The sequence below is a fragment of the Schistocerca piceifrons genome, chromosome 3, assembly GCF_021461385.2.
Source record: "Schistocerca piceifrons isolate TAMUIC-IGC-003096 chromosome 3, iqSchPice1.1, whole genome shotgun sequence".
Classification (NCBI taxonomy): domain Eukaryota; kingdom Metazoa; phylum Arthropoda; class Insecta; order Orthoptera; family Acrididae; genus Schistocerca; species Schistocerca piceifrons.
In genome coordinates, this window is record NC_060140.1 from 925,934,931 (window position 1) to 925,962,577 (window position 27,647).

At 40.0% G+C, this 27,647-nt stretch overlaps 1 protein-coding gene across 1 annotated transcript in view; it reads right to left on the reverse strand.

Moving 5' to 3' along the window:
* Positions 1 to 1,073: 1,073 nt before the first annotated feature.
* The window catches only part of LOC124790012 (CDK2-associated and cullin domain-containing protein 1-like), a 59,842-nt gene continuing 33,268 nt past the window's right edge, over positions 1,074 to 27,647 (reverse strand). The window contains exon 6 of the mRNA XM_047257561.1: positions 1,074 to 1,203. The gene's annotated coding sequence lies outside the window, so the exon portion shown is untranslated. The remainder of the gene's footprint in view (positions 1,204 to 27,647) is intronic.

Below are 27,647 nucleotides of genomic sequence, written 5' to 3' on the forward strand. Positions count from 1 at the left end.
TTCTGATTCAGCTGTATACCACAGATTCAAACACTTATCAATACACGTACAAAAAACGACAAAACAACAAGGGTAAATTTTAAAGCAAGAAAATACATGTACTTATCTGATATTGTTTCACACAGGAATGTTCTACAATACAATGTTAATCATGCATCCTAAGCACGGTAGTTATCAATAAAAAAATAAATCTCTACAATAAAAATCCATGTAAAATAAATGTCATATAATACAGCAAAAATTATGTATTTATGAAGGTATATTATGCACAAATATTTTGGTTAAGAACTCTGTACAAATATAATTACAGTATGTAGTATGTTAGTTTCTTGCGACCTGCTTCTACTACAAAATATGTCATAAAATGAAATCACACACAAAAGGCTTATTTCAGTTGCTGAAGTTCTGATTTTGAGAACCTCAGTGCACCATTACTGAAAGCACTTTACTTCCACATAATCTGCATATTTACAGCGTATGTAAGCCACAGCCAAGGAGTTCATATCAAGGAATATATATACACAATGAAATTATATAACTTTTCATTTTTCATTTATTTTGGTGACATGGAGATAAATATTTTACTGTGAACTGAAAATACAATGATGTCAATAAAAACAAAACAGAGAATAACACCGAGTGCATTTTTTAAGAATTGAAAATGGTCATTAAAAAGATGTCTTCATCTGTTATACAAGTCAGCGCATCACTCAGTCAATCAACGTATATTTTAAAAAACTGGGCTAATTTTAAATTCAATTCAAACTGAATTTCAACAATGACTGTTTCCAGTCAGATGTGTACATTAATACAATCTTTGTATAATAAATGAAGACAACTTTCACATAATCATTTTTCATCATTCACAATTTTTTATGCGAGTTACTTAACAAAAATGTTGTCAATTAAGAATATTATTCATGTGCATACAATACTAAACAAACACAACAGTAAAACAAACACACACACACACACACACACACACACACACACACACACACACACACACACACACACCTATCTTCTCTGCCACTCCCTCTGGGTTCAGTTTCCTCTCAGACTTTTCTTTACAATCTGGAACAGACACTGTTGTTCAGGAGAGAAACTGCTCATTCCTCATCCTCACTTCTTGTGCTGCTGGTAACATGTAGGAAAATGGAAGATAGATGCAATTGCTCACTGTTCTCATGTTGATAGACTCAACTGAAAAATAAACAAATAAATTAAAAAATCATCTCATTTGGAGTGTATAAAACACCCAACCTCAGTGTCTGGGTAATCAAAATGAAATTTCATGTTCTTATGTATTCAGACTTGGATAACTGAGTCCATAAGGATAACAATGCAATATACAGCTGAATGTTACTTTGCATTAATTAAAATATAATGATGAGTAACAAAATTATTTTTTAGCCACTCACTTCGTAAATGAACCGAATGAATCTAAACTGCTTGACCATTTATAAAATGATGGCTATGTTTGTTACATATATGGCCTGTACATTAAGAGGTTTTCCTTTTTATTAAATATGATTTATAGCTACAAATTTTAAAATAATTTCTCCTACATTAAGGCACTTGACATTTCAAGGAATGAGTTTTTCAATGCCCACGTTGTACAATCCTTCAATTCAGCATCTGTGAGCTAACCAATGCTTTCACACTATCCTTTAACTCACTGTCTACTTCAAACTGCTGTGATCCTAGCTATTTTTTCATCTTCAGAATTAGGTGAAAATCAATAGGTGACAAATCAGGGCTGCATGGAGGATGGTTAAGCACTTCCCAATTGAAACTATTAAACAATATTAGTATGCATGCAGTAGTTATGTGGCCTAGTGTTTTCCCGCACAAAAAATGACATGAGAAATCAACCTCCCACACCTTTTGTTCTGGTTGAGTATACTGGGTTTGTTTAGAATTCCACAGTAAATTTTGGAGTTTATTGTTGTGTTCTTTTCTCCCCCCCAAAAACAGTAACCATCAGTTTATGTGCAGAAATTATTTGGCTGCACTTTATGGGCTTCTGTGGCAAGCTAGTGTTGCTCACTCCACTGGCTGTTTCAGATTGATTCTTTGTCTTCATCTTGATGCATGTGATCCATGTTTCATCCCCTGCACAATGCAACTGAAGGATTTGTCACCTTCTGAATTGTACCACATCTGAAACAATAATGTGGCTACAAAACAATAATGTGGCTACAAAACAATAATGTGGCTACAAACCTCTTCATTTTGTGGACATCAGAAGTTTTGGAACCCATCATGCACAAAAATGGTGAAACAGACTTTATCAGTCAAAAGTTTGTGCAAGACTGTCCATTATATCTGAGGGAATACTGACCGATAATTGTGTAATCTTGAACTAATAACTTTCTGTGATTTTGTCACTGACTTTTGCAACAAGTTCATTTGTCATAACAGTTGGTAATCCAGTTCTTTCTTCATCATGATCATTTACCCGACTTTTCCGAAACAAACAGCACCTTTTTTCCTACAGTACTATCAGTCATAACATTCTCACTGCATAATGCACGAAGTTCACTATGAATGTCTACAGCTTTCAAGTTTTTTTGCACATAGAAAATTGACTACAGCATGTAATTCACAGGTGAGAGGATTTTTTTTACTCTAGTGGACATTTTGATTCACAGTTACAGTCAAACAACAGTCCAGTAATCTCAAGCTGCAAGATACAGCAAATCACTTTGCAACTTCCCACTGCTCTGTGCAGTAGAGAACATTAGAACTTACTTTCAGAATAGCCCCCGTAATCCAGTACTCCAATCAATAACTTACTTAAAATAGATTTATTGTTATGAAACATATGTGAGAAAAAACTATGATACCCTTACAATAGGTGGGTCTCTGTCACTTTGGAACCTGAACAATCGGCCACCCTTTGTAATTTTGTCAATCTATATTTCTTTCCTCCTAAGGAATGAACTAATAATTCCAAAAGTTAGGAATAGTCTGGAATTTTGCATCCTGAAGGTTAATGTGTGTGTGTGAATGAAAAAGGCTAGAGAACTACGGAGTTGGTTAAAAAAAAAATCACAAAGAATAGTGAAATACAGTGGACATGGAAACTAAAAAGTCCTCTACGCTGACACTGTAGCAAGCTGTATTAGTTATTAGTACAGTGGCTTGCTCTTTATCAGTCTCTAATTAAACTGATACAACAATAATGGACGCCAAAAGATAGGTACAATTTTTTTCTTGCCTGACTTGCCCTGTCTTTTGTGCCAGCCCATACCATATTGTTTGTTTGCTTCTATCATTCAGCAATGCTGCTTGAGTTCTGAGTGTTCATGTTTTGCTGTCCTCTTCACACATCATCAAACCAAACATCACACTATCATATAAAAGGTGATAAAAAATCTCATCAAGCAGCGGCAGGTGAAAACACATTTGAAAGGGTTTAACTTTTACTAGTTTAATATGGAACTACGAGGGTTCGAACTTTAATAGTGTCACCTATTTATTTACAGCTTGCACAAAATAGATACATGTTACAAGGTTTTACCGACCTTCAAAGTAGTCACCAGCATTGTGTGTAACCCGTTGCCAGCGATGTGGAAGTCGTAGGATACTCTTAGCAGTGCCAGTTGTGTTGACTGTTCAAGCGGCGCGGTCTACTGCGCGACGAATTTGTAGCAGTTCTGAAGCGAATGTCGTGAAGTGTTTCCTTCGGTTTAGAAATCGAGTTGAACTTGTGAAGGCTTGAGTCAGGGGAGTGCAGTAGGTGGTATACCACTTAGCAGCCCCATCAGTCAAACAAATCAGTAACAGTTTGCACTGTACGTGTTTCAGCATTGTCCTGCAAAATGATGGTCAGGTCCTGCAGAAAGTGTCATCACTTATGTCTCTGTGCTGTTCATTTTTGGAACACAACCTATGGCCAGCTTAGAGACAGAAGTGATGACACTTTCTGCAGGACAATGCTCAAGCATGTACAGTGCAAGCTGTTACTGATTTGTTTGACTGTTGGGGCTACTAAATGCTATACCACCTACTAAACTCCCCTGACTTAAGCCCTTGTGAGTTCAACTCGATTTCTAAACTGAAGGAAACACTTCACGACATTCGCTTCAGAACTGCTACAAATTCATCGGGCAGTAGACCGCGCCGCTTGAACTGTCAACACAACTGGCACTGCTAAGAGTATCCTACGACTTCCACATCGCTGGCAACGGGTTATACACAATGCTGGTGATTACTTTGAAGGTCAATAAAACTTTGAAACACGTATCTATTTTGTATGAGCTGTAAATAAATAGTTGTCAATAATAAAGTTCAAACCCTCGTATTGTATCAAACTGGCAAAGAAAATTCAACTTAAGCCCCCCCCCCCCCCAATGAGGAACAAAATCAATATTTTCCATTTACATTTGGCATCAGATGAAGCGTGTTGCAGTATTTGTTTGTGCTGGCTCCATCTACACATTGGCAGATGGGGATAGAGGGTGGATAGGGGATGAAAATACCTGCTGAAATACCGCAAAAAATTACACATCTCTTACAAGATAAGATGCCTAATATGTAAAAGAAGACAGGTGAACGCAAACCACAACTCTTCCATGCCTGTCTAGCGTAAATTTACCAGTGAAACCTGGGCAACAGTCTTGAAGGCACACACGAGGAATCTAAGTTCCCCCTGGCAGAGAGATCAGAATCACCTAGTGGAGAAAACCACGAAAAATAACCATTTCTGACTAATAATCTGTTCTTAGTTCGGAAATCATTTCTTACCCTGTATTACCTCCTCAGGGGACACTGCCTTAACATAGATCTGTCTGTGTGGGCGAAGTGGTTTGTGATATCTGGATCTGGAGGGCTATGCTGGGGTTCGCTCACCTACCAGAAGGATCACCCAAGCTGGACAGGCCAAAGGGGAGGAGCCAGACAAAGTGTATCCCACAACGGCCTATCGCTCCCCTTTTCCTATCCCAAACCTGTCCTCACCATGTCCTCTTCCTGTCATTTGCTGTTATATGTATAAGACCTCAATGGCAGCGATAGTGGAGAAAGAGCCTTCCAGAATGGTGAAGCTGGCGGAAGAGGCATCTTTTCACAAGTAGCGACTGTACCCCACTGGGGCAGCTACAGACAGGATCTGACTCATAGGGAGTGGTTGATTTTAAGCTGGGCATCCTACTGCCTATGTGGAAAGAGTAACGGGAAACTACTACATTACAGTCCCAAGCAGTACATGGTATGTCTCTCCATGTGAAAGATTCCAGAGTTTAAACTTCCCTTCATTCGGATCTCCGGGAGGTGAACACATTGAGAATACACATATTTGAAAGGAAGAAAGAGACAGTGAAGGAAGGAAAGGTAAGGATTGGAACATCAAATGTAAGGACACTACTGAAAGCAAGAAAGCTAGAGAATGCAAAACAGGAGATGAAAAGGAACAGATTAGATGCCCTCGGTCTGTGTGAAATGAGATGGGGAGAGAATGGTGAGATAGAAAATGTAGAATATAAGCTCTTTTACTCAGAGAAATCAAGAGTGGTGAAAACAGAGTAGGAATATTCATAGGGCAAAAGCTGAAAAATAAGGTAATGAAGGTGCAATATAATGATAGAAGACTGATGATGATATGACTGAAGGGTAGTTCAAAAGATTTGGTGTTAATACAGGTATATATGCCAACCAGCCAGCATAGAGATGAGGAAGTGGAGGTATATTATGAGAAAATACAAGAACTCATTGAGAAAGAAAATAGAAATGCCTGCATTACAATCACATGGGGGGACTGGAATGAAAGTGGTGGGTGAAGAAAGAAATGAAAATACAGTAGGAAAATTTGGATTAGGAATAAGAAATGAGAGAGGCGAACGACTAATTAGTTTCTGTAAAGAAAATTCATTAGCAGTGGGTAACACATTATTTGAACACCACATAAGGCATGTTACACAGGGATATCAAATTTGAATAGGGAGCCTGACACAGAAAAGGTTTAGGAACTGTTTGAAGAATGTCAAAGCTTATACAGGTTGTTGTGGTCTTCAGTCCTGACACTGGTTTGATGCATGTCTCCATGCTACTCTATCCTGTGCAAGCTTCTTCATCTCCCAGTGCCTACTGCAGCCTACATACTTCTGAATCTGCTTAGCGTATCCATCTCTTGGTCTCCCTCTATGATTTTTACCCTCCACGCTGCCCTCCTGTACTAAATTGGTGATCCCTTGATGCCTCAGAACATGTCCTACCAACCGATCCCTTCTTCTAGTCAAGTTGTGCCACAAACTCCTCTTCTCCCCAATTCTATTCAATACCTCATCATTAGTTATGTGATCTACCCATCTAATCTTTAGCGTTCTTCTGTAGTACCACATTTTGAAAGCTTCTATTCTCTTCTTGTCTAAACTATTTATCGTCCATGTTTCACTTCCATACATGGCTACACTCCATACAAATACTTTCAAAAACGACTTCCTGACACTTAAATCAATACTCGATCTTAACAAATTTCTCTTCTTCAGAAACGCTTTCCTTGCCATTACCAGTCTATATTTTATATCCTCTCTACTTCGACCATCATCAGTTATTTTGCTCCCCAAATAGCAAAACTCCTTTACTACTTTAAGTGTCTCATTTCCTAATCTAATTCCCAACCTTTCAAGACACTGTCCATTCCATTCAACTGCTCTTCCAAGTCCTTTGCTGTCTCTGACAGAATTACAATGTCATCGGCGAACCTCAAAGTTTTTATTTCTTTCCCCTGGATTTTAATACCTACTCCGAACTTTTCTTTAGTTTCTTTTACTGCTTGCTCAATATACAGATTGAATAGCATCGGGGAGAGGCTACAACCCTGTCTCACTCCCTTCCCAACCACTGCTTCCCTTTCATGTCCCTCGACTCTCATAACTGCCATCTGGTTTCTGTAAAAGTTGTAAATAGCCTTTCGCTCCCTGTATTTTACCCCTGCCACCTTCAGAATTTGAAAGAGAGTAAGTATTCCAGTCAACACTGTCGAAAGCTTTCTCTAAGTCTACAAATGCTAGAAACGTAGGTTTGCCTTTCCTTAATCTTTCTTCTAAGATAAGTCGTAGGGTCAGTATTGCCTCACGTGTTCCAACATTTCTACTGAATCCAAACTGATCTTCCCCGAGGTCAGCTTCTACCGGCTTCTCCATTCGTCTGTAAAGAATTCGCGTTAGTATGGACCTTGCCGTTGGTGGGGAGGCTTGCGTGCCTCAGCGATACAGATAGCCGTACCGTAGGTGCAAACCACAACAGAGGGGTTTCTGTTGAGAGGCCAGACAAACGTATGGTTCTTGAAAAGGGGCAGCAGCCTTTTCAGTAGTTGCAAGGGCAACAGTCTGGATGATTGACTGATCTGGCCTTGTAACAATAACTGAAACGGCCTTGCCGTGCCGGTACTGCGAACGGCTGAAAGCAAGGGGAAACTACAGCCGTAATTTTTCCCGAGGGCATGCAGCTTTACTGTATGATTACATGATGATGGCGTCCTCTTGGGTAAAATATTCCGGAGGTAAAATAGTCCCCCATTCGGATCTCCGGGCGGGGACTACTCAAGAGGATGTCGTTATCAGGAGAAACAAAACTGACGTTCTACGGATCGGAGCGTGAAATGTCAGATCCCTTAATCGGGCAGGTAGGTTAGAAAATTTAAAAAGGGAAATGGATAGGTTGAAGTTAGATATTGTGGGAATTAGTGAAGTTTGGTGGCAGGAGGAACAAGACTTCTGGTCAGGTGACTAAAGGGTTATAAACACAAAATCAAATAGGGGTAATGCAGGAGTAGGTTTAATAATGAATAGGAAAATAGGAATGCGGGTAAGCTACTACAAACAGCATAGTGAACGCATTATTGTGGCCAAGATAGATACGAAGCCCACACCTACTACAGTAGTACAAGTTTATATGCCAACTAGCTCTGCAGATGACGACGAAATTGAAGAAATGTATGATGAAATAAAAGAAATTATTCAGACTGTGAAGGGAGATGAAAATTTAATAGTCATGGGTGACTGGAATTCGAGTGTAGGAAAAGGGAGAGAAGGAAACATAGTAGGTGAATATGGATTGGGGGACAGAAATGAAAGAGGAAGCCGCCTGGTAGAATTTTGCACAGAGCACAACATAATCATAACTAACACTTGGTTTAAGAATCATGAAAGAAGGTTGTATACATGGAAGAACCCTGGAGATACTAAAAGGTATCAGATAGATTATATAATGGTAAGACAGAGAGTTAGGAACCAGGTTTTAAATTGTAAGACATTTCCAGGGGCAGATGTGGACTCTGACCACAATCTATTGGTTATGACCTGTAGATTAAAACTGAAGAAACTGCAAAAAGGTGGGAATTTAAGGAAATGGGACCTGGATAAACTGAAAGAACCAGAGGTTGTACAGAGATTCAGGGAGAGCATAAGGGAGCAATTGACAGGAATGGGGGAAATAAATACAGTAGAAGAAGAATGGGTAGCTTTGAGGGATGAAGTAGTGAAGGCAGCAGAGGATCAAGTAGCTAAAAAGACGAGGGCTAGTAGAAATCCTTGGGTAACAGAAGAAATATTGAATTTAATTGATGAAAGGAGAAAATATAAAAATGCAGTAAGTGAAACAGGCAAAAAGGAATACAAACGTCTCAAAAATGAGATCGACAGGAAGTGCAAAATGGCTAAGCAGGGATGGCTAGAGGACAAATGTAAGGATGTAGAGGCCTATCTCACTAGGGGTAAGATAGATACCGCCTACAGGAAAATTAAATAGACCTTTGGAGATAAGAGAACGACTTGTATGAATATCAAGAGCTCAGATGGAAACCCAGTTCTAAGCAAAGAAGGGAAAGCAGAAAGGTGGAAGGGGTATATAGAGGGTCTATACAAGGGCGATGTACTTGAGGACAATATTATGGAAATGGAAGAGGATGTAGATGAAGATGAAATGGGAGATATGATACTGCGTGAAGAGTTTGACAGAGCACTGAAAGACCTGAGTCGAAACAAAGCCCCCGGAGTAGACAATATTCCATTGGAACTACTGACGGCCGTGGGAGAGCCAGTGCTGACAAAACTCTACCATCTGGTGAGGAAGATGTATGAGACAGGCGAAATACCCTCAGACTTCAAGAAGAATATAATAATTCCAATCCCAAAGAAAGCAGGTGTTGACAGATGTGAAAATTACCGAACTATCAGCTTAATAAGTCACAGCTGCAAAATACTAACACGAATTCTTTACAGACGAATGGAAAAACTAGTAGAAGCCAACCTCGGGGAAGATCAGTTTGGATTCCGTAGAAACACTGGAACACGTGAGGCAATACTGACCTTACGACTTATCTTAGAAGAAAGATTAAGGAAAGGCAAACCTACGTTTCTAGCATTTGTAGACTTAGAGAAAGCTTTTGACAATGTTGACTGGAATACTCTCTTTCAAATTCTAAAGGTGGCAGGGGTAAAATACAGGGAGCGAAAGGCTATTTACAATTTGTACAGAAACCAGATGGCAGTTATAAGAGTCGAGGGACATGAAAGGGAAGCAGTGGTTGGGAAGGGAGTAAGACAGGGTTGTAGCCTCTCCCCGATGTTGTTCAATCTGTATATTGAGCAAGCAGTAAAGGAAACAAAAGAAAAATTCGGAGTAGGTATTAAAATTCATGGAGAAGAAATAAAAACTTTGAGGTTCGCCGATGACATTGTAATTCTGTCCGAGACAGCAAAGGACTTGGAAGAGCAGTTGAATGGAATGGACAGTGTCTTGAAAGGAGGATATAAGATGAACATCAACAAAAGCAAAACAAGGATAATGGAATGTAGCCTAATTAAGTCGGGTGATGCTGAGGGAATTAGATTAGGAAATGAGGCACTTAAAGTAGTAAAGGAGTTTTGCTATTTGGGGAGCAAAATAACTGATGATGGTCGAAATAGAGAAGATATAAAATGTAGGCTGGCAATGGCAAGGAAAGCGTTTCTGAAGAAGAGAAATTTGTTAACATCCAGTATTGATGTAAGTGTCAGGAAGTCATTTCTGAAAGTATTCGTATGGAGTGTAGCCATGTATGGAAGTGAAACATGGACGATAAATAGTTTGGACAAGAAGAGAATAGAAGCTTTCGAAATGTGGTGCTACAGAAGAATGCTGAAGATTAGATGGGTAGATCACATAACTAATGAGGAAGTATTGAATAGGATTGGGGAGAAGAGAAGTTTGTGGCACAACTTGACCAGAAGAAGGGATCGGTTGGTAGGACATGTTCTGAGGCATCAAGGGATCACCAATTTAGTATTGGAGGGCAGCGTGGAGGGTAAAAATCGTAGAGGGAGACCAAGAGATGAATACACTAAGCAGATTCAGAAGGATGTAGGTTGCAGTAGGTACTGGGAGATGAAAAAGCTTGCACAGGATAGAGTAGCATGGACAGCTGCATCAAACCAGTCTCAGGACTGAAGACCACAACAACAACAACAACATTTTGCAGCTGTGACTTATTAAACTGATAGTTTGGTAATTTTCACATCTGTCAGCGCCTGCTTTCTTTGAGATTGGAATTATTATATTCTTCTTGAAGTCTGAGGGTATTTCGCCTGTCTCATACTTCTTGCTCACCAGATGGTAGAGTTTTGTTAGGACTGGCTCTCCCAAGGCCGTCAGTAGTTCTAATGGAATGTTGTCTACTCCTGGGGCCTTGTTTCGACTCATGTCTTTCAGTGCTCTGCCAAACTCTTCGCGCAGTATCGTATCTCCCATTTCATCTTCATCGACATTCTCTTCCCTTTCTATAACATTGCCCTCAAATACATCGCCCTTGTATAGTCTCTCTATACACTCCTTCCACTTTTCTGCTTTCCCTTCTTCGCTTAGAACTGGGCTCCCATTTGAGCTCTTGATATTCATACAAGTGATTCTCTTTTCTCCAAAGGTCTCTCTAATTTTCCTGTAGGCAGTATCTATCTTACCCCTAGTGAGATAAGCCTCTACATCCTTACATTTGTCCTCTAGCCATGCCTGCTTAGCCATTTTGCACTTCCTGTCGATCTCATTTTTGAAACGTTTGTATTTCTTTTTGCCTGCTTCATTTACTGCATTTTTGTATTTTCTTCTTTCATCAATTAAATTCAATATTTCTTCTGTTACCCAAGGGTTTCTACTAGCCCTCGTCTTTTTAGCTACTTGATCCTCTGCTGCCTTCACTGCTTCATCCCTCAGAGCTACCCATTCGTCTTCTACTGTATTTCTTTCCCCCATTCCTGTCAATTGTTCCCTTATGCTGTCCCTGAAACTCTGTACAACCTCTGGTTTAGTCAGTTTATCCAGGTCCCGTTGTTGTTGTGGTCTTCAGTCCTGAGACTGGTTTGATGCAGCACTCCATGCTACTCTATCCTGTGCAAGCTTCTTCATCTCCCAGTACCTACTGCAACCTACATCCTTCTGAATCTGCTTAGTGTATTCATCTCTTGGTCTCCCCCTACGATTTTTACCCTCCACACTGCCCTCCAATACTAAATTGGTGATCACTTGATGCCTCAGAACATGTCCTACCAACCGATCCCTTCTTCTGGTCAAGTTGTGCCACAAACTCCTCTTCTCCCCAATCCTATTCAGTACCTCCTCATTAGTTATGTGATCTACCCATCTGATCTTCAGCATTCTTCTGTAGCACCACATTTCAAAAGCTTCTATTCTCTTCTTGTCCAAACTATTTACCGTCCATGTTTCACTTCCATACATGGCTACACTCCATACAAATACTTTCAGAAAAGACTTCCTGACACTTAAATCTATACTCGATGTTAACAAATTTCTCTTCTTCAGAAACGCATTCCTTGCCATTGCCAGTCTACATTTTATAACCTCTCTACTTCGATAATCATCAGTTATTTTGCTCCCCAAATAGCAAAACTCCTTTACTACTTTAAGTGTCTCATTTCCTAATCTAATACCCTCAACATCACCCGACTTAATTCGACTACATTCCATTATCCTCGTTTTGCTTTTGTTGATGTTCATCTTATATCCTCCCTTCAAGACCCCATCCATTCCGTTCAAGTGCTCTTCCAAGTCCTTTGCTGTCTCTGACAGAATTACAATGTCATCGGCGAACCTCAAAGTTTTTATTTCTTCTCCATGGATTTTAATACCTACTCCGAATTTTTCTTTTGTTTCCTTTACTGCTTGCTCAATATACAGATTGAATAACATCGGGGAGAGGCTACAACCCTGTCTTACTCCCTTCCCAACCACTGCTTGCCTTCCCCCCTCCCCCCCCCCCCCCATGTCCTCAAATTCCCACCTTTTGGCAGTTTCTTCAGTTTTAATCTACAGTTCATAACCAATAGATTGTGGTCAGAGTCCACATCTGCCCCTGGAAATGTCCTACAATTTAAAACCTGGTTCCTAAATCTCTGTCTTACCATTATATAATCTATCTGAAATCTGTCAGTATCTCCAGGCTTCTTCCATGTATACAACCTTCTTTTATGATTCTTGAACCAAGTGTTAGCTATGATTAAGTTGTGCTCTGTGCAAAATTCTACCAGGCGGCTTCCTCTTTCATTTCTTCCCCCCAATCCTAATTCACCTACTACGATTCCATCTCTCCCTTCTCCTACTATCGAATTCCAGTCACCCATGACTATTAAATTTTCGTCTCCCTTCACTACCTGAATAATTTCTTTTATTTCATCATACATTTCTTCAATATCTTCGTCATCTGTAGAGCTAGGTGGCATATAGACTTGTACTACTGTGGTAGACGTGGGCTTCGTATCTATCTTGGCCACAATAATGCGTTCACTATGCTGTTTGTAGTAGCTTACCCGCATTCCTATTTTCCTATTCATTATTAAACCTACTCCTGCATTACCCCTATTTGATTTTGTATTTATAACCCTGTATTCACCTGACCAAAAGCCTTGTTCCTCCTGCCACCGAACTTCGCTAATTCCCCCTACATCTAACTTTAACCTATCCATTTCCCTTTTTAAATTTTCTAATCTACCTGCCCGATTAAGGGATCTGACGTTCCACGTTCCGATCCGTAGAATGCCAGTTTTCTTTTTCCTGATAATGATGTCCTCCTGAGTAGTCCCCCCCCCCGGAGATCCGAACGGGGGACTATTTTACCTCCGGAATATTTTACCCAAGAGGACGCCATCATCATTTATCCACACAGTAAAGCTGCATGCCCTCTGGAAAAATTACGGCCGTAGTTTGCCCTTGCTTTCAGCAGTTCGCAGTACCAGCACAGCAAGGCCGTTTTGGTTAATGTTACAAGGCCATATCAGTCAATCATCCAGACTGTTGCCCCCGCAACTACTGAAAAGGCTGCTGCCCCTTTTCAAGAACCATAAGTTTGTCTGGCCTCTCAACAGATACCCCTCCGTTGTGGTTGCACCTACGGTACGGCTATCTGTATCGCTGAGGCACGCAAGCCTCCCCACCAACGGCAAGGTCTATGGTTCCTGGAGGGGGGGGGGGGGGGCGTCTTGCTCAATATACAGATTGAATACAGGAGTGGATATAAATTCAGACCACAACCTAGTAGTGGGAGAAAGACAAGCAAAGTTGAAAAAAGTCTGGAGAGGTAAAGCAAAAGAAAGAATAAACACAGAAAGACTTGAAGAGGTAGGAAAAGAATCAGATTTGGAAAACAGATTTATAGAAAAATGGGAAAGCGGTAGTGTTGATGAAAGTGTTAATGACAAATGGATAAAAATGAGGGTAGGACTCATGGACTCTGCCAAAGAAGTACTAGGAATTAGAGTATCCCAAAGCACCAGCAAAGAATGGATAACAGAAAACATGTTAAAAAAGATGGAAGAGTGGAGAAAGTGGAAAAATGTAGAAACTGAAGAAGGCAAAAAGAGGTACAGGAAACTGAATAATGAATTAAGATGAGAAACTGAAGAAGCAAGAGAAAAATGGATTAAATAGAAATGAGGCGAAATACAGAAAATGGAAAAAAGGGGAAGTATGAAATAATGTATAGACTGGCTAGTGAGAAAGTTTTTGAACATAAAAGAAAGAGGAATAACATGGAAATAGAATGAGCAGATGGTACTCTAGCAGAAAAACCACAGGAGGTTTTGAACAGGTGGCAAGAATATGCTGAATGTCTGTATAAGGGGGATGAGATACAAAGTGAAATTAAGGTTGAAGAGGAGCAATATGTGCCAGAATATGGAAAAGGATTCACCATCTTGGAAGCAAAAATAGAAAAGGTGCTGAAGGAGATGAAGAATAGGAAGGCATGTGCCAGCAGAACTGTTAAAGAGTCTGGGAAACAAGGCAATAAAGGAAATGGTCTACCTCTGTAATGAGATATAGGACAAAGGGGAATGGCCTGAGGACTTCCTTGCAACAATTATGATAACAATAGAGGAAAAGATAAACATGAAAAAATGTGAAGAGCATAGGACCATCAGTCTAATTTCTCATGCAGCTAAAGTGTTTCTCAGAGTGTTGAATAGAAGGCTATATGGCAAGCTGGATAGTGGGATTGCAGAGGAGCAGTTCAGATTTAGACGAGGAAAAAGGAACAAGAGATGCTATTGGCCTGTTAAGAACTATACGGGAAAGATATAAGGAAAAAGTTAGAGAAATCTTTGCTGTTGTTATAGATTCAGAAAAGGCTTTTGACTGAGTTCAGTGGAGCAAGCTGATGGATATTTTGAAGAGGAAAGGAGTAGATTGGAAAGAGAGATGACTGATACAGGATCTATATTTACACTAGAAAGTAAGGATAAGGACTGGAAATGAAGTGTCAGAAGGAAGCAGCATTGGATGAGGTGTTAGACAAGGTTGTTGCCTTTCCCCCACTGTTGTTTAATGCATACATTGAAGATATTATTGCAGAAGTTTGACCTTTTGTACTACAACTAAGCTATTGTACCCAAAAAGTTGAACAGGATCACAAAGTTTCAGCACGACAGGTCTCTTAGACACTGAACAATGGTAAAACAAAGTTGATCATTTATTCATTTCAGTCGCAATGTCAAAAACGAGCCTTTACGAAAAGGTGGCTAGTGGCCCCACCACACTACTTATGAAGCTGTAATTTTCAGTGCTTCGTGTAAGGTCTATGTCTACATCCTGTAAAAATTTCATCAAAATTGGAGATGGTCAAGTGGGGGGCCTGTCTAAATTTAGGTCACTTGACATGGAATGACCCTAATGGGAATTTTGGTGTTTCTTAAAGAAGCTATTTATTCATCATCAACTTTGTCCCCTTCAAAGCAATGCCCCTCATACATAACACACTTATGCCATACTTTTTCCAATCTAGGATGGATGCACATCTGGAAGTCACTTTTCGTTGTGTTGTTCAGCTCCTTCAGTGATTGCCTTTTTTTTTTTTTATCTCATTAATGGTGACAAAACAGCATCCTATCATGGTTCTCCTCAGCCTCAGGAATAGAAAGAAGTCACATGGGGGCCATGTCCAGTGAATACGGTAGATGAGGCAACATAAGACTTTTGTTTTTTGCCAAAAAGTCATGAATGAGCATTGACGTATGAGTGGGAGCATTATTGTGATGTCATTTCCATGAGTGGTTTTGTGGCAATTCTGATCGTTTTCTTCAGGTAGCTTTATGAAAACAGCACATACCTTCCAAATAGTATTCCTTATTTACCATGCAACCATAATGCAGGAATTCATCATGCACTACCCCGTTGTAATCGAAGAAAACAGTGAGACCAGCCTTCATATGTGATTGAAGTTGTCAAATTTTTTTTGGTCTTGGCTTTTCAGGCAGTTTCCATTGGGACAATTGGGCCTTGGTTTTGACATCACACCAGTATACCCATGTTTTGTCACCTGTTACAATCTCCTTTAGAAGTTCAGGATTGTCGTTGACTTCATTCTGCAATTCCTGAGCGATGTCCATGTGACATAGTTTTTGTTCAAAACTCAACAATTTTGACACAAACATTGCTGCTACACGTTCCATGCCCAAAATATCTGCAAAAAGTGCTTAGCCTGAGCCAAAGGAATGCTGACATCATCAGAAACCTCTCTGATGGTAATTCAGCGATTTTCCAGGACCATTTTCTTTACTTCTTCCATATTGTTGTCAGTAATTTATGTGCTATGGTGGGTGTCATCTTCATCTTCTCACCCCTCTTTGAATTGTTTATACCTCATAAATTGTTGTCTTATTCATAGCCAAAAGCCAGTCAACATTTTGAATGCAGTACCACAGTATACTCCAATTTTCAGACAAAATTTAGTGCAAATTAATTGATCCATCTTTTTCAAAAGTAAAAATTCACTGAGCACTCAAAAACATGTATAATCTTTTCAACTGTCTACAATATATAAAATATTCAAAACAGCTGAAAACGCAAACATACAGCAAGAACATGTGTACCAACAAGATTTAAAAAAAAAATTAAAAATTGGATGTAAAAGCCCACAAAATTAAAAAAAAACTCCTGTTGCTTCTTATCACATGCCATATACAAAAATATACTATCTAGGTCATCGGGAACATTTTACTACTATTTTGTGTTCTTAATAAACAATATTGTATCTTGCAGAGGAGGGAGATTCTATCATTGTTGTTGTTGTTGTTGTTGTTGTTGTGGTCTTCAGTCCTGAGACTGGTTTGATGCAGCTCTCCATGCTACTCTATGCTGTACAAGCTGCTTCATCTCCCAGTACCTACTGCAACCTACATCCTTCTGAATCTGCTTAGTGTATTCATCTCTTGGTCTCCCTCTACGATTTTTACCCTCCACGCTGCCCTCCAATACTAAATTGGTGATCCCTTGATGCCTCAGAACATGTCCTACCAACCGATCCCTTCTTCTGGTCAAGTTGTGCCACAAACTCCTCTTCTCCCCAATCCTATTCAGTACCTCCTCATTAGTTATGTGATCTACCCATCTAATCTTCAGCATTCTTCTGTAGCACCACATTTCAAAAGCTTCTATTCTCTTCTTGTCCAAACTATTTACCGTCCATGTTTCACTTCCATACATGGCTACACTCCATACAAATACTCTCAGAAAGGACTTCCTGACACTTAAAGCTATACTCGATGTCAACAAATTTCTCTTCTTCAGAAACGCTTTCCTTGCCATTGCCAGTCTACATTTTATATCCTCTCTACTTCGACCATCATCAGTTATTTTGCTCCCCAAATATTGCTACTTCTTTAAGCGTCTCACTTCCTAATCTAACTCCCGCAGCATCACCTGATTTAATTTGACTACAGTCCATTATTCTCGTTTTGCTTTTGTTGATGTTCATCTTATATCCTCCTTTCAAGACACTGTCCATTCCGTTCAAGTGCTCTTCCAAGTCCTTTGCTGTCTCTGGCAGAATTAAAATGTCATCGGCGAACCTTAAAGTTTTTATTTCTTCTCCATGGATTTTAATACCTACTCCAAATTTTTCTTTTGTTTCCTTTATTGCTTGCTCAATATAGAGATTGAATAACATCGGGGAGAGGCTACAACCCTGCCTCACTCCCTTCCCAACCACTGCTTCCCTTTCATGTCCCTCGACTCTTATAACCGGCTTGTGGTTTCTGTACACATTATAAATAGGCTTTCGCTCCCTGTATTTTACTACTGCCACCTTTAGAATTTGAAAGAGGGTATTCCAGTCAACGTCGTCAAAAGCTTTCTCTAAGTCTACAAATGCTAGAAACATAGGTTTGCCTTTTCTTAATCTAGCTTCTAAGATAAGTCGTAGGGTCAGTATTGCCTCACATGTTCCAATATTTCTATGGAATCCAAACTGATCTTCCCCGAGGTCAGCTTCTACCAGTTTTTCCATCTGTCTGTAAAGAATTCGCGTTATACGTCTCTGAATGACAAAACGCTTTCATCTTTTCCATATAGCAGCCAATAACTCATCTCTCACTTTTTTTGGAGCTATTATTGAAACAGTCATTATGGGAAGGTACTGAGTCCACTTTTCACACAAACTGAAGGTTCCATATTTTTATGTTCTCTTTCTGTTGACACATGCACTGGAGATGAAAATGTCATGAGTTTCTGTCTTTAAAGGCAAGAAATTCATCAAAATACTTAGTTGTTACGAGAATGTCACCAGTCCAGGATTCACATGATGTTTTCATACATCTTCTCAATAACTTTGTATAAAATTTATCATAAGCAGACTACAGTTTATTTCCTTCCATTAATAATGGTCACATATTACCAGCACCGAGTCCATCACCCATTGTTGGGACCACATTGTAAGAATAATCTTGTTTGGTGGTTGTCTAGTCTTTCAACAGTAATGGTAGTTTAGTCAGAAGAGAGAGCATGGGCTTTAATGAAGAAGATAACAGAAGGAAAGGCATTCCCGGCATACTGAATGTTTGATGAGGTTTTGGGATTGCAGCTGGATCATCTTGACTTCTTACCACGATATTTCGGCTGGCAGTCATCCAGCCATCTTCAGGTGAGTGATTTCCAGCCGAAATATTGTGGCTAGAAGTCAAGATGATCTGGCTGCAATCCCTAAACCTCATCGAACAGGAGGAAAGGCATATGGCATGATAATAAATGCAAACCAAACATAATAAAGAAGGCAAGGTTAGAAGGAGAAGTTACATTAACCACAGACTACCCATTTCTGCACAACTGCAACAGTTGAAAACGGGAAGTAAATACAAATTTAAAAACTGAACATTGAAGACACATTTCGTAAAACATGTATAACAACATCCTCTGTTTATTCTAAATACTGCTATCTTCTGTTGTATCTGTAAATTTCAATGCTTTGATGCCACTGATGATATTGACAGAGCCCAGATCATGGCAATTCTTAAGGAATTCAGGACCAAGGGTATAAAAATGGATATCTATAGAGATTTATTGAAGTTGTGGACATCCAAGGAAAGACATTCTGGAAAGCAGGGAACAGAACTTCAAATATATTCATGTTCTGGTTCAGAGAAAGAGAATTTTGGCATGTAAGAAGGCATTTATTTGTATTCATGGGCTGAAGAGTGACAAGGGGATTCGAAGATTAAGAGATCTGCTGGTTTTAGGGAAAGCTCCAGTAGATATAATGCGTAACAGCATGGGAAGCAGAATCAGAGCTGTAAAAAGTAATGTTATTGATAAAGGAACACACTGAATTGTTTGAGGTGAAAGTTACTCACTATATAAATAGAGACATTAAGTATTTGAAGGAATGTTTGAATGTAGAGGTCATACATTTCGAGGTATCCTGATGAGGATGTAAAAATATGAATTTTATTCACGTTTTTCCATGAAAATTATAATTACAGCTTTGGTCAACCTCAGGAAGATGTTTGTGGTTAGTGTGAGAGGCTCAAAACAAAACTAAAAAACAGTTATCTTTGAAAGTCAGATAAAAGGGCAACTGTTGCTGAGCAAGTGGTTCATATATGCAAGGCCAAAAAGTTCTATAAGAAGATAGAGGCTGCAACCAAAATGATGATGGGACAGGCTTATGCATGGATTTTATGCAGAATATACCACTTCCCTGCTTTCCAGTACAGGAAGTCTTTTACCTACGGCAACTCTCTGTCTTTACCTTCTGTTTTTACAACCTCAAGACTGGCAATTATTCATTCTTTGTATACCATGAAAGAATAGCCAAATGGGGAGCAAATGAGATTTGGAGTTTCTGACATGCTTTCCTCCAGGAACTGTTTTTGGAAAGCTATTAAAGAGATGCACATTATTTTTCATGGCTGTCCAAAACAAAATTGTAACAACGTAGTAGTCCAACACCTAATCGCTTTAGTAGGGCTTGGTATATTGGGGGAGGGGGGGGGAGGAGTTACATTTCAATATTTTCTTACCTGAGGGCACTCTTTCTTACCATGTGATAGGATGTTTTGGTGGAATAAAAAGAAGTTTATGACAAATTTTTAGAGTTTACATGTTCAAAGAATATACTGAACTTATCCTTTACACTTAAAATAAAAAGAACACAATCATTATAAACTATCTTGATGGTAACATTGTTAAGAACTTTAAAGATTAGAATACATTTCTTTTGTTTCACATCTATGGTCACAAACTTGTAGGTCCTCAGACTGTTGGTTTCAGTCAGCAATGACCATCTTCAGATCTGTTTTTTAAAAACATATCCTAATATACTGGAGCTATGTATTAGGACATGTTTTTATAAAACAGATCTAAAGATGGTCATAGCTGACTGAAACTGGTAATCTGAGGACCTACAAGTTTGTGACTATAGCCGTGAAACAAAAGAAATTTAATCTAGGTTTTCGGGTCACAGTTCCATTTGCGACCATATTGCAGCTTGTGAAACTTTAAAGACTGGTGGTCAGATCTTTTCAAATGCAAGTGTCCAGAGTATAGAAACAATGGAAAAAGACAGGTCACCGAAAGCCAACTTTAATGTGTCACAGCACACACAATATGTTTGAGTATGACAGTCTCAGCCAAGGGGTTTTAGGAAAAAGAACATTCACCTTTGAATTGACTCAAAACTATTTCAGGCTTTTAAAGCCCTAGCAAAACTCAGACTGCCAACCACCCCAGCACAAGGCGAGAAATGTTCTGTAAACAAGCTTATGTTAAATAATGCAAAAAACTTTAATGATACATCCCACAGAAGAACAAAAGCTTTTATGTTGTTTTTTACACTTGGCCTACAACAGCTGAAGAAGATAAAAAATATATGAGACCTACAGATGTTGTAACAATGATTAGGTACTTTAATAATTATGAAATACCATTTGTAATATGTGTCTGTCAACGCATTATCTCAAGATGTTATTGTTGTCCTATTATTTATTTTAATTTAGTTTGAAAAGCTCACGAGTCTGAGATAAAATAAAATAAACTGGAAGACAATGAGAATAAAAACTGATGATTTGAGGGTGTAGATGTAATGTGGCACATCAGTGGAGGAAGATTCCTAGGACTTCATAAATTTTGTAATTTAAGGATAAAAATAGTTTTCTACAAATTTCTTAAAATATTGTTTCCGGACTTCTGGCATTTCATAACAACTGAGTCAATTACATTTTGTCATCATTAATGTAAAATTTGTAATCAATCACAGAACTAAAACAAATGTGACATATAAACAGCAAGTTTGGTCTTTATTAGTGTGCATTACCCTTTAAGATATATCAAATGCATATGCCGGTAATATTTCAAATAATGGCATAAAAAGCTGGTTTTATGGGCCTGAAATTTTTCTAAGTGGCTTGACCTCGAAGTGTTAAGTATTTTGTCCGGAGTGGCAAACATACCTCAATGTTATTGTATACTGTGTTTTCCAATATTCACATGCTCCAATGAGTTACTAGCAATCCCTTTGTTTGCTTAGATTTTGTAGCCAGTAATTATAATTAAGTATTCAGGCACTGTAATTGAGCAGATGGGGAAAGTATTTCCTAATTGATTCTGATGATTTCATACTGGCTGTAGTGCTTCCTTTAACTCCATGCTAAAATTTGAAGCTCCATTCTATCTTCAAATTTATAATTAGAGCAGCTGAAGGCATGTGGATAAATGACAACAGTAGAATGAAATTGGCCTGGAATGGTTTTGATTAACTACAGTTTTCAAACCCAAGGTTCCAATCAGTCTGAAACAAAAAATTACAAATACTGTATGTAATACAAGTTTTTACTTATGCTGGTGAGACATGGGCTTTCCAAGAGGATAGTCATTCAAAAAATGAGAATTCCAATAAACAATTGAGATATGTTTCTACTACTATTGTGTGTTCAGCCGGGTGGAGTCATTCACACAACACAATGTTTCGACAGCATACCTGAGCATCATCTGTAGAGTGAGTGGCTTCACTACATCGTACCTCCTTTACACTCTTATCATCCCTCACTCTTTCTCTCGCTACTCGGTCCCACATAGTGTCGGGTGGGTAGCAGAGGGTTGCGACAGCCAAATGCTGCGTGTCAACTCCGATTTATTAGTGCTATTGCTGCCACCATTGGGCACGAAAGTCACTCTTGGCTGACATTGGGACTTAAGCTGGCTGAATGCTGGGCGTCACACTTTACTGAGAGTGAAATGAAGCCACTGTCTCTCTTGATCAAGCCATTGGGCACTGGTATTTTAATATTCCTTTAGAACATAGTCCCAAAAGGGAGGAGGTCTGTCTTATTACTTCTGTTTGTTCATATTTAACTGAGAACCATGTGGCTGTGCCATGTTATGGAATCACAGATTTTTTTTTTTAATTTTCAATGTGTCCTGGCTTCCTTGCACCTTTCTTGGACTGTCTGCCCAATGAATGCTTTACCGCATTTGTATGGCATACAGCAGACACCCAGTTCATGGAACTCCAAGGCAACTTTCACCGCACCTAGTAGTGCATGCATTTCTGGAGGTGGACTGGAAATGCTTTTAATGTTACAATGCGCCAAGATTCTGCTGGTTTTGTTCACAAAGCAGATGGCACTGTGGGTCACTGTGTGCAGGAAAGCCACCGACACTGATCTGTATCTCCATGCCTCCAGTACTGGTCCACAGGACGCATGACGCGAGGTTCCATAAACTGGTCGAGGTTCCATAAACTGGTCAATATAATATGAACAAACAGAAGGATAAGACAGACTGTCTTTTTGGGGCTGTGTTCTAAAGGAGGCTATTGAAATATGTGTGGGCAACAGATTCTCTCTCAGTAAAGCATGTGATCCAGAGCTCAGCCAAATGAAGGCACACTGGACGAAAGTGACTTCTGCGCATGACTGGTGTGGCAGAAGCACTGAGGGACAGGAGTTTGCATCCAGTATTCGGTGGTCACATCCCCCAGCCTCGCCATCTGACACAGCATGCAACCGGACAGAGAGGGAAGATGTCGAGAGTAATAAAAGTATAGAGGAGGCACGGTGTAGTGGAGATGCTCGTTCTACAGGTGTCACCTGAAGATGGCGGCCAGGTGTGCTTTCAAATATCGTATTATGTACATATATCTAGAAACAAAGATGATGTGACTTACCGAACGAAAGCGGTGGCAGTTCGATAGACACACAAACTAACACAAACATACACACAAAATTCAAGCTTTCGCAACAAACTCTTGCCTCATCAGGAAAGAGGGAAGGAGAGGGAAAGACGAAAGGATGTGGGTTTTAAGGGAGAGGGTAAGGAGTCATTCCAATCCCGGGCGCGGAAAGACTTATCTTGGGGGAAAAAAGGACGGGTATACACTCGCGCGCACACACACACACACACACACATATCCATCCACACATATACAGACACAAGCAGACATATTTGTGTCTGTATATGTGTGGATGGATATGTGTGTGTGTGTGCGCGCGAGTGTATACCCGTCATTTTTTCCCCCAAGGTAAGTCTTTCCACTCCCGGGATTGGAATGACTCCTTACCCTCTCCCTTAAAACCCACATCCTTTCGTCTTTCCCTCTCCTTCCCTCTTTCCTGATGAGGCAACAGTTTGTTGCGAAAGCTTGAATTTTGTGTGTATGTTTGTGTGTCTATCGAACTGCCACCGCTTTCGTTCGGTAAGTCACATCATCTTTGTTTTTAGATATATTTTTCCCACGCGGAATGTTTCCCTCTATTATATTCGTATTATGTACATAACTGCACCTGGCTGGGGACCTGAGTGCAATACAAACAGCTGATTCCTTGCAAAAGTTTAAGATCATGCAATTGAGAAATGCTTGATAGAGAGACATCAAAATAAAAAATAGGACCGGATGAAAAATTGGAGGGGAAGGTATGATTATGACAGTAACGAAAATGAAATGTACAGGACTAGGACATGGATGCCAGGTGAAGTGATGGCAGAAGGGAAAAATAAGTTCTTTGATGGGTTCCTGGGAAGAACAAAAGACTGCTGTGATAATGTATTGGAAATCATGCAGGAGCAACACTGATACTCTAAGTCAAAGACTGTAATGCAAGGAGAAGTCCACAGCAGGTGCTTAACCTACTCTGAATGTTAGAGATGATGATATGATCCCCACCAATTTTAAAATGTATCAAACATTGGAGCCAATTATCACATAGTTTCTTACCTATTCAAAATTTTCAAATTCTATTATGCAAAAGTCGGTCCTTTGTAGAGCGTTTCATACATTACGAATGAAAAAACACATGGCACTGGTGTAATACTCTACAATATTTATTATTCAGGAAACCAGTTTTTGGTTATTGCACTATCAACAAGTACTTCACAATGGCATAACAGCTGAATAATTTTGTAAAATAATAAATACTGTAAAATATTACACCAGTTTCATGTGTTTCATAATTCTACTATATGCTTTCTGAAACTTTTTTCGGTATGTCTCCTCCTGCCTTGTACTATTTATTACACTGATTGCCGCCACTTTGTGTAACTCATCTGCAGTTTTTCTTGTCTCTTGTTGTTCACTCACACTTTCTTTAGTCTTCCTTTAATCATTTATGTTTGTGACACTGCAGTCACATATTGCTATATTTGAGGAAGGCACAAGGCTTGCTAGCGCTGGAGAAAGGTTTCAGTTTGTCCTGATGGGAAGTGGGAGTATGAAGTGGTCTGGTTTAACCTCAGGAGATCCCTCACAAATGCACGGTGAAAGGAGGCAGTTGCTGACAAGCCCCCAGAGAACAGCAATGCATTATGAATTCACTTTTCTGTACACAGATCACAGAATAAGACAAAACAGTGCTGCTAGCAGAGCTTGAGAAAGCTTGTTGCCTTTCCTCCAAAATCTGGTTATGCAACCATGTGTATCTTGTCCAGCACTGTGTTTTGGTGTGAAGGGCTTGATCGAGTGGAACTTGGGTAGGGATCATTACCAACCTTCTGCATATTAAAATGCTTTCAGTGAGCCAAGAATGAGAAATTTGTGCAGGGTTCCCCTGTATTCCGGAAAAGAAAGCAAAATTCTCGCTGGTCACTGTGGCAGTGGCTGGAGGTCTGCCCCTCAAGGTTGAATTTTTTATAAAGTCGAGAGCTGCATGGAGAGCAGACTCTGCTTCAGGACTTGCCATGGGGAAGCCGTCTGGGCCTCTTGTGATGTTGGCAACAGCTTTTCTCTTACCATCTCTACCATTTGTATTCGGTGATGACTTGTGTGTTGTGGTGCACATTTGCTGAGTTATAAGTAAGTTTTGCATTTTGGAGTTGGCGGTGTCCATTATTTGAGCAGCTTACAATTTGCAGGATTTGCTGTGCAGCTTTGATTGCTTGATTAATCGTCTTATTTTGTGAGTCTTGCACTCAGTTACTTTGCATCTGCGTGTTGTGCAGATTACAAAAGCCTGTAATGCTTAAAAAGCATGTTCCTCATTAGGTATGAGGTACCCTCCCAATCCTGACCAGATGACCCTTAACTAAAAAAAAAGTCAGTTATTTGCACATCTAATTTGTTGTCCCACTGTGCTGGTACCTCCACTGCAATACAAGTACCCACACTTCAGAGATTATTTTTAATTTGTTTACTTAATTTACAATAAGCATTGCACTCACTTGTATAGCATTTTGACTTTGAAGTCTTAACTGTGTTAGGCAGACAGCACACGCAACTGATGAACCCCAACACGACTTCAACATAACGTCTCCTGGGAACACTGATGAGCAACCACAACAAGAAACGAATTTCACTTTTTATCAATAATTTACAGGAACTTTTTTCCGGCAATCCCTGTGTGACATAGGTGACACTCATCACTTCTGTTCTGCAACAGTTAGTAGTGTAATCTTGTAATTCCTTTCAAATAAAATGATTCACAGCAGCGAGCAGTGGGTTTGAGCCTGACCATCTAGCTGCTCAGCTACACCGGGGCTGTCTACTGGCCCATGTGGGCCTACATTGTTACTGTCCAGGGTGCCCAAATGTGGGCGCACGCTTTTGTCTTCAGTCATACCGGAAGCCAGAGTTTAGCTCTGCCTGATCTGGTGTGTTGTATGCTATGGGAGCAGCCAAGCATCCAGGGCTGCCTTCTGTTGTCAATGATGTGCCACCAGCTACAATGACACCAGAATGTGTCTCCTTCCTGGTGGACAACTGTTGACACCGGCATGCTCCAGTGGCAATGGCCAACTACATCTCAGAGGCCACAGACTTCCTCTCCAGCTATGAATCTGCCTCTGTAACTGTCATAAACAAAACATTTTCTTAACCAGGTAGGTTTTACTGACGGTCTGTTGCTCGACTCCAGGCACCATCACCACTGCAGCCCACATCCTGGTGGGCTAATTTACTTCATTCTGACAACAAGCAGCCTAATTTACCCACCACCATAGGGGCATGTCTCAAGCCCTATATTTTGGTGTTACAAATGGTTGCTGCTGCCTCTCTGTTGGCATTGATAACTCGCTGCATCAACATGCAGTAGATTTTTTTGCCAGATGTTTAGTTGTATATATCCATTCAGGGAGTGGAAAGTGAACTAAGGTGCTGTTCTGAAAATTGCAAGAAATGTGTATGCTCCATTTGGAACAGGCAATGTATCATGTTGTAGGCAAGAAGTATGGCTTTTTGTTGTGAAGCATGTGAAGAGTAAGCATGACCATCCATGCAGCCAAAATGATTATGTTACAGTATGAAGTTTTATGTTAGTAGTATATTTAAGGGTCCTCTTCATTGTTGTATTTTGTCCACAAGTCATTTGTTGTTTTTTGTGTAATTGATAAGAGTCAACACTGTCTGAATTGAAAAAGCGGGGCTACCTCTGATGATATGTGAATTTTAGCAGCTCACATATTTCGAGTGGGAGCAGACCATGCAGATATACGAGGTGGAATCCAAAATTTTTGGGACTGGTGCTGCCATCTGGAAAGCAGGAGTAGTAGATCTTTGTACCACTAGGTGGCGAGTGCTGCATATCTGATGAGTCAGTGTGCGGAGTGGCATTCAGCTGGGAGGACATGTTGCGTGTCCACAGCGATTTCTGCAATACTCTGTGTTTGGTGTGTGGTGATTTTACGATTGATCCACGAACAGAACAGTGCGTGTGTATCAAATTCTGTACGAATCTCAGGAAAAGTGCTACGGAGACCCTTTCAATGATTCAACAAGTGTTTGGGGGACAGAGCATGAGCCGTACGCGTGTGTTTGAGTGGCATGCTCAGTTCAGGGCTGGCCGTACAGACGCTGAAGATAATGCTCACACTGGAAGGCCCGGTGCCAAACTTCAACAACTGGTTTGTGCAGATCGACATCGAACCATTCAAGACCTTGCAGATGAAGTGGGTATTGATTATGGGACATGTCAACGAATGTTGACTGATGAATTGGGCATGCATCGTATCACCACAAAATTTGTGCCAAGGATCTTTATTGCCGATCAGAAGGCACAGTGTGTTGAAGTGTGCATAGACCTTCATCAGACCGCATCTGATGATCCAACCTTCTTGTCATGGGTTATCACCAGCGACGAGAGCTGGATTTAGGGTTATGACCCAGAGACAAAGCAACAATCATCCCAGTGGAAGAGCCCGGGCTCTCCAAGACCCAAAAGAGAGAGACAGGTGGAGAGCAAAGTGAAAAGTATGATCATCATTTTCTTTGATACCAAGGGAATTGTGCGCAAAGAATTCATCCCACCCGACCAAACAGTGAATACCATGTAGAACTGCGATTTTTTGAGACAGCTCCTTGAAAACGTGCGGCGACGATGTGCCGAACTTTGACGTCAAGGGAACTGGCTGCTGCATCATGACAACATGCGCTGTCACATGTCCTTGCTCACCAGGACCTTTTT